The following is a 7,500-nucleotide window of genomic DNA, read 5'->3' as shown; positions in this document are numbered from 1 at the left end:
GTTTCGATTCCCAGACTGGGCGTTGTGTGTGTTCGAGATTCCGGCAGGGGATGGTGGAGACCCCTGTTGTTCTCTTTCGCCCCAACTTTCTCTCACTCTCACTTCCCGTTTCTTGAGTAACGCTGCGATGGACTGGCGTCCCGTCCAGCTGCGGGGGAACACATACGCCACAGAAACCGGGAAAGTGGGCCCATGAGCCTGGCTAGTCTTGAAAAGGGCGCATAAATAAATAAATAAAATATATATTACAGTGACATTCCATTGTTTATTCAATGGATGTCTGAATTGTTTTTGGAGTAATATCATAATACTGTAAGTAGGCATAGTATTTTATATTGTACCAGTACTCTACAAATTTTCATATTTATTAGTCATTTGTTAGTAATTAATTAACTGTAAGTAACGTCTTCAGATTTAGATCATATATATTCGAAGAGAAGTTATAGTGAGATGATGTAACTTCTCCTTATAACTGACGACATTAACTTGAGTAATTTCTGCAAAGTTTCTTTACAAAAGGGCAGTAATTTCTCGACTGGTTTAAAACGTCTTTATTATTCGTAGCAATCCTCCGCGTCGATAGCCAAAAATGTTCGGATTTGTGTCAGTCTGCTCCCTTGGCATTTGTAGAACCAAAAAGAAAACAAAAAAAAAACACACGTGAATCATACACGGTCCCGTATCCGTTAACCTCAAAGAATAGCAAGGCTATTACAGTAAACTATCAGGTCCTCCCATAAGTTCTGTCCGATTTTACCTTTTTTAAAATTGAATGAAATTTAATAGTATTTTAGAATGTCTAATGGAATTAAAATTATTTTTATGCATTTGTGTACATATAAACTAATTAAACATTTTACAGAGAAATAGAATTAAAATCCCATTGATTAAATCCCTTTCTAACATGGAAGTATCAAAAGAGCATTTGAGGCACGTAATACTTTATGAGTACAAAACAGGAAACTCTGCAGTCGAAGCGACTCGAAACATGCACTCAGTTTATCTGAAAGAATGCTTGAATGAAAGAACTTGCAGAAGATGGTTTGCAAAATTCAGAAGTTGAGATTTCAGCCTTGAAGATGAAGATGGAACAGGACGTCCTGTTGCATTTGATGATAAGTTCCTTGAGGCATTACTTGAAGAAAATTCTGCATTATCAGTTGGGGAATTGGCAATAAAACTTACTGGGATTGCAAAGGAGTAATTCCCTTTGAACTGTTACCCGCTAATGCAACAATCAATGCACAAGTCTTATGTCAGTAATTAGAGCTTTTGAACCAAGCTTTGAAGAAAAAAGACCCGCTTTAGTGAATCGAAAAAGAGTGATGTTTCATCAGGACAATGTACAACCCCACACTGCAAAGATCACATCACAGAAGATCGAAGAGCTTAGTTGGGAAAAGAAAATTCTCATCCACCTTATTCTCCCAACCGTACCCTTTCAGAATACTATTTATTTCGTAGTTTACAGAATCATTTGGGGGACCTAATTTTCGCAAGCCAGGAGGACGTCGAAACTGACATTTTAGAGTTCTTCGCTTTGAAACCAAAAGGGTTTTGCATTGATTGGATTAAAAAGCTTGTAAATAGATGGAAGGAAGTATAGATAATCAGGGAAAGTACATTGATGATTAAATTTCAATTGAATATAACATTTGATCACTTGTTTTCTTTATTCAAAATTTGGATAGAACTTTTGGGATTACCTGATATTTCGTTTATGCAGTAGGTACGTTGAAATCACTATTTCTTACTTGAGCTTCAATTGTACTGAGATTTGCGAGAGGTTCTATGTGAAAACCGAATGACCGAAACGTATTCGGATTTCATATAACGTCTTGAAAATAAGATTCATGTGCGAGGCATAAGTTTCCTCATGCAATACCCCTCATGCAGCTTTCAATGATATATTATGTGCGATCATTTCTTGTTCAAATAAAAAATGAAAGTTCGTTTTCTACTGTGGTTGGCAGATAAATATGTTATGTTATTAATATGTATAATTCATTTAACATAAGACACTAATAAACTTGTAATGAAACTTTCTTGCATTTTCATTTTCCGACGAATGATACTAAAAATAGACAAGGATACTTTGAGAGACAAGCAGAGGAAGAAGGCCAAGACGTTTACCTTTTAATTTTTCGTTATCAAAATGTACTTTCTATTGAATGCCATACCAGAGAGGGAAATATTTTTAAATATTGTTTTTGAAGACAATATATTGCCCTCCATTTATTTATTTTGCAATTAATAAATTAATGACAATAGCAGTTTGAAATAATATGTGAAATATCATGTGCAAAGTAAATAGAATTATTAAAAAAATACTATTATATCGAAAGTGATTAAGTGAAATACTTTAAAGAGTTTTGCTGTATATATTATTGTATTGAATATGTGAATATTCAGGATATATATTGTTGGTACGGAAACGACAAAGGGAAATCTATCGCACCTTGCGAAGTGAGCATGCTTAAGACTCTGAGATAACTGCAGAAGATGAAAGAGTTTGAAGAGAAAATACATATTTGAACAGTGTTATATTGGCGTCCATGTGATAAACTGCAGCTATCCTTAACTTTCTCGTTCAGAACCTGTGCAGAACAAAGTTTCTCTCATATATTTATATAGTGATAAGCTGTTATCAATGTCAATGTGTACCACAGTGAAATCTCATATTTATTTAATGGATGTGTAAAGTATGTGTCTGGCGATACTATAATAATAGTGTCACTGGGTATGTTATACTATAAGTATATTACACAAGTGTTCTAAAAATTGCCACATTTCTAAGATATGTCTTAATCAGTAATACAATAAGAAATGAAGTTTTCAGATATAGGTAATATATGTTGGAGGATGAGTATAATGAGATGGTGTAAACCCTCCAAATAACTCCAGATGTAACTTGAGTTATTTCCTCAAACTTCCTCAGTTACAGGGAGTGACATCTCGACTACCTTAACATTCTTTATTCTTTGCAGCAATTCTCCGGGTCTCTAGACAAAAAAGATCCGGCCTCTTGTTAATCTACTCTCTCATTACATGTAGGATAAAAACTGCGCGCGTCATACACGCCGCCACATCCGGTAACTTCAATAGTAAAAGGAGAAGAATGTCAATGCTATTACAGTACATCTATTTCATTTATGCATTAGGTACATTGAAATCACTTACCATTTCTTGTTTACTTGAGTTTCTGATTTTCTTAGATTGTTGTGACTGAAATAGATTCGGATTTCATATAATGCCTCGAAAATAATCTTAATGCATAATTTCCATCATTCAACGCTCGTTTTTCGGCTTGCAATGATATATTTTATGTGATCATTTCTTGGAAACATTTAGAATGAAATTTCGTTTGCAACTGTGGTCGACACAGGAATATATCATGCTATTAATATGTACAAGCCATTTAACATAAACTCACTAATAAGATAATGCGGAATCTTTCTTGCATTTTCGTTTTCGACGACTGCTACTAAAACTAGTCAAGAATACTCAGAGAGACAAGATGAGTGTATGTTTTTCATTTTTTCTTTTTTATGTAATAAAAATTTAGATCGTACTGAATGCCAAACAACAAAGGGAAATATTTCAAAATATCGTTTTTGAAGACTGTGTTATAAATTCACTTTATTTATTTAACATTAATAAAGTAATCGCAAGGGCAGTATGGACTACTGAGTGAAATGTCATCGGTAACGAAAACAGTAAAAACAATACCCTCATATCCTTATATACTGATAAATTGTTATCAATGTTAATGTGTACCACAGTGATATTTCATGTTTGTTGAGTTGGTGTCTAAACTACATTTCTGCTGATATTATAATACTTGCAATTGAGTAGGTTATATTGTAATTATATTCTACAAGGTATCTACACATTGCCACATTTATTAGACATTTATTAAGAAGCAGTTCAATATGACAAGACTTTTTCAGATGTAGGTCATATATGTTGGAAAAGAAGGTATAACGAGATGGTGTAGCCTCTCCACATGACAACCGATGTATCTTTAGTTCTTTTCCCAAAGTTTCAGGTAAGAGACAATGATATCTCGACTTGTTTAAATACTTTATTTTTGTAACAATTTCCGGGTCTCTACACAAAAATATTCGGCCTCCTTTCCGTCAGGTATCTCACTCTCATTACACGCGGGACAATTTTGTAATTTATTTATAAATAGAAAACGCATGTCATACACGCCGCTATATCCGGTAATTGCAGTAATAAACCAATAAGGATGTCAAATGTATTAAGTTAAAAACATTTTGTTTATGCGGTAGGTACTTTGAAATCACTTACCGTTAGTGGATCATTTACGTTATTCTTGTACTGAAATTTGCAATAGAGTCTACGTCAAATTCGGATTTAATATTTATCTTGAAAATAATCGTAATGCGGGGGATATAATTCTCATCATCCAATTAGTTCTTGTTAAAATTAAGATTTACATTTCGTATTCTACTGTTACCGTCACAGAAATGCCGTGACTTTACAATTTAAAACTACTAATTAATATAGTTCATCTAACGAACAGATATTTAAACATATTTGATTTCTCAAATATTGACACTGAAAATAGGAATACTTAGAGAGTCAAGGTTAGTGTATTTTAAAGTTTCTATTGAATGCCAAACCAGAAAGGAAAATATTTAATACATTTTATACGTTATTTTGGCTAAAAATGTCTTCTCCCAATACAATTTAGATTTTGAAAGCTATATTATCAGTCACATAATTGCCTTGTATTTGTGCTAAAAGCATAGAGTACATGAAACTTCTCGAAATATCGTGAAAGTAATCGTGTCACCTTTTGTAAATTCCGGAACACGCAATCAAATCTTAGAATTTCAATTATAACATTTCAAGAGAAAATACTCTCTACTTTCAGGTTTTAGCATTTGATGCCAAAAAAACGATGCACCGAAGCTGCATTTACTGCTTCTTTCATTTGTAAGGAAAAGAGTAAAGTGTGCCACGGGTATGGCTGCGTCTGAACATAAACAAATACGCATCCTGATCTCTTTCAATGATATAAAATATTAAATGAAAAATTAAAAACGAATTTCTTACCCAGCACAAAGGCACGAAAGCAAAGTATGTATAACATTTTTTGTCTTGTCCTTTAAAGCAGTCTAGAAAGCGCATCAGAGCCCTGCGATAAAAGGAAATAATGAATAATTTTATTTCAAAGGTGAGCATATAAACATCTTGCAAAATTTACTGATTATAAATGTCATTTTTGAAAATAAGACGAGAGAAGTTGGCAGCATTTAATCTTTATAACATAACTACTTTGTGTGAGAAAACAAAATTAGCATAATTTAGGATTCATTTTGGATACGTTTTGTATAGATAAAGAGATAGGGAAGCATTGGTTTAAAAAATACACATACATATAAATTTATATAGACAAGGACAAAATCATGTAAATGATAATATCAAGTGGCCAACGTTCATTAAAATCTTGTGGTTAAATTATACTAAAATAATAATTATACATATGAATTATATGATTATATAAAAGAACAGGAAAAACCCTGCTCCAACATGTAGGAATACGCCAGATTTTTATATATAGTTATTATTTTAGGTTTTATAGCATGTCGACTATTGTTCCCTTATATAAAGACGAAATTCATATTTGAAACAAAAACGATGCTAGTAAACAACTGAGGAGACCCACGCTCTGTGAGATGTGAATTAATTGAGCAACGGACAACCAAAAGCCCCAATAATAAGGGCGAATGAAAAGTGAATGCACACGGTATAAAAAAACATAACGCCTCATCTACTGAAACACATGACAACAATTCAATGGAAACTACATCAAGGAAGCAAGAAGGAAATTTACCAGCTGTATAAATGTGCCTAAACAACATATTAGGGACTCATCTCTGAGGAGGAGGCATAAGATGAGAAGGACTAGACATACGACTAGCTTACTCCGGCCCCTCTCTGAGGAGACGCCTCGCAAAGAAACGAGCAAGAGACAAGAATCAATGCAAACTTGCAAACAGCCCCATACGTGACACAGATTTATGCCCACGGATAAATGTTGTGTATGGTATACAATGTAACAAATGCAACAAGTTCTATGTGGGTAGCACAAGAAGACCGTTACACATTCGCATTAAAGAACATCTGAACACGAGAGCCTCCTCCTCCAGAAAACATCTAGTCAGATGCCGGAACAGCGACGAATGCATAACAGTCACAATTGAGGGCAATGGAAGAAATTTGGGTAATCTAAAAATTATGGAAGCTATTCTCATAGGCAAACTAGGGTCCCCAAATTAAAACAGGTAGGGGCTCGGTAATCAATATATTATTTAGCCATATCTGGATGCACGTAGTGTCATTTTTGATAACATGTCCATGTATTATTTATAAAAGAAAATAGAAGAAAGAATGAGGGAAAAGGAAACTGCACGTGTAATACGTAACTTAGAAGGAGCGCTCCGAATGTGGCAGCACACACGAGTCTGAGACATGGCCCTCCTCACACTCTTCTCATGAGTTATACCGGAAGCGGCTCCATAAGACCACTGCAGAGACGTTTCTGGAAAAAGAAACTCTTGGAAAACCAATTTTAGCAGTGACTCGATCAATTCCTAAGGATATCTGAAGAAGGACCTTTTATATTCTGAAATATTATATCAGACTATGGTTGATTATATTATAAGAGTTATTATAGCTCATTGTGGTGCCATTCGAGACACATTATATATACGAAAACACAATGCTGAGCGAACTACAATACCGTCCTATATATATATATATATATATATATATGTGTGTGTGTGTGTGTCTGTATATATATATATATATATATATATATATATATATATATATATATATATATATATATATATATACATATACATATATATATACATATATATATGTATATGTTTTAGTCTATTTTATCTTTTACTTGTTTCAGTCATTTGACTGCGGCCATGCTGGAGCACCGCCTTTAATCGAGCAACTCAACCCCGGTACTTATTCTTTTGTAAGCCCAGTACGTATTCTATCGGAATCTTTTGCCGAACCGCTCAGTGACGGGGACATAAACACACCAACATCGGTTGTCAAGCAGTGCTGGGGGGAAAAACACACACGCGAATATATATATATATATATATATATATATACTATGGGCTTCTTTCAGTTTCCGTCTACGAAATCCACAGACAAGGCTTTGGTCGGCCCGAGGATATAGTAGAAGGCATTTGCCCAAGGTGCCACGCAGTGGGACTGAACGTAGAACCATGTGGTTAGTTAGCAAGCTACTTACCACACAGTCACTCCTGCGACGGGTGTATATATATATATATATATACACACGACGTCTTTTTCAATATGTACCTACCGAATTCACTGGCAAGGGTTTGGCTGGCCTGAGACTATATTAAAAGACGCCTACGAGAGGTGCCACACAGTGGGATTGGATCTAGAATCATATGGTTGGAATGACAGATTCTT

Source organism: Octopus sinensis, linkage group LG15 (assembly GCF_006345805.1).
Source record: "Octopus sinensis linkage group LG15, ASM634580v1, whole genome shotgun sequence".
Lineage (NCBI taxonomy): Eukaryota > Metazoa > Mollusca > Cephalopoda > Octopoda > Octopodidae > Octopus > Octopus sinensis.
This window is presented reverse-complemented; position numbering follows the sequence as displayed.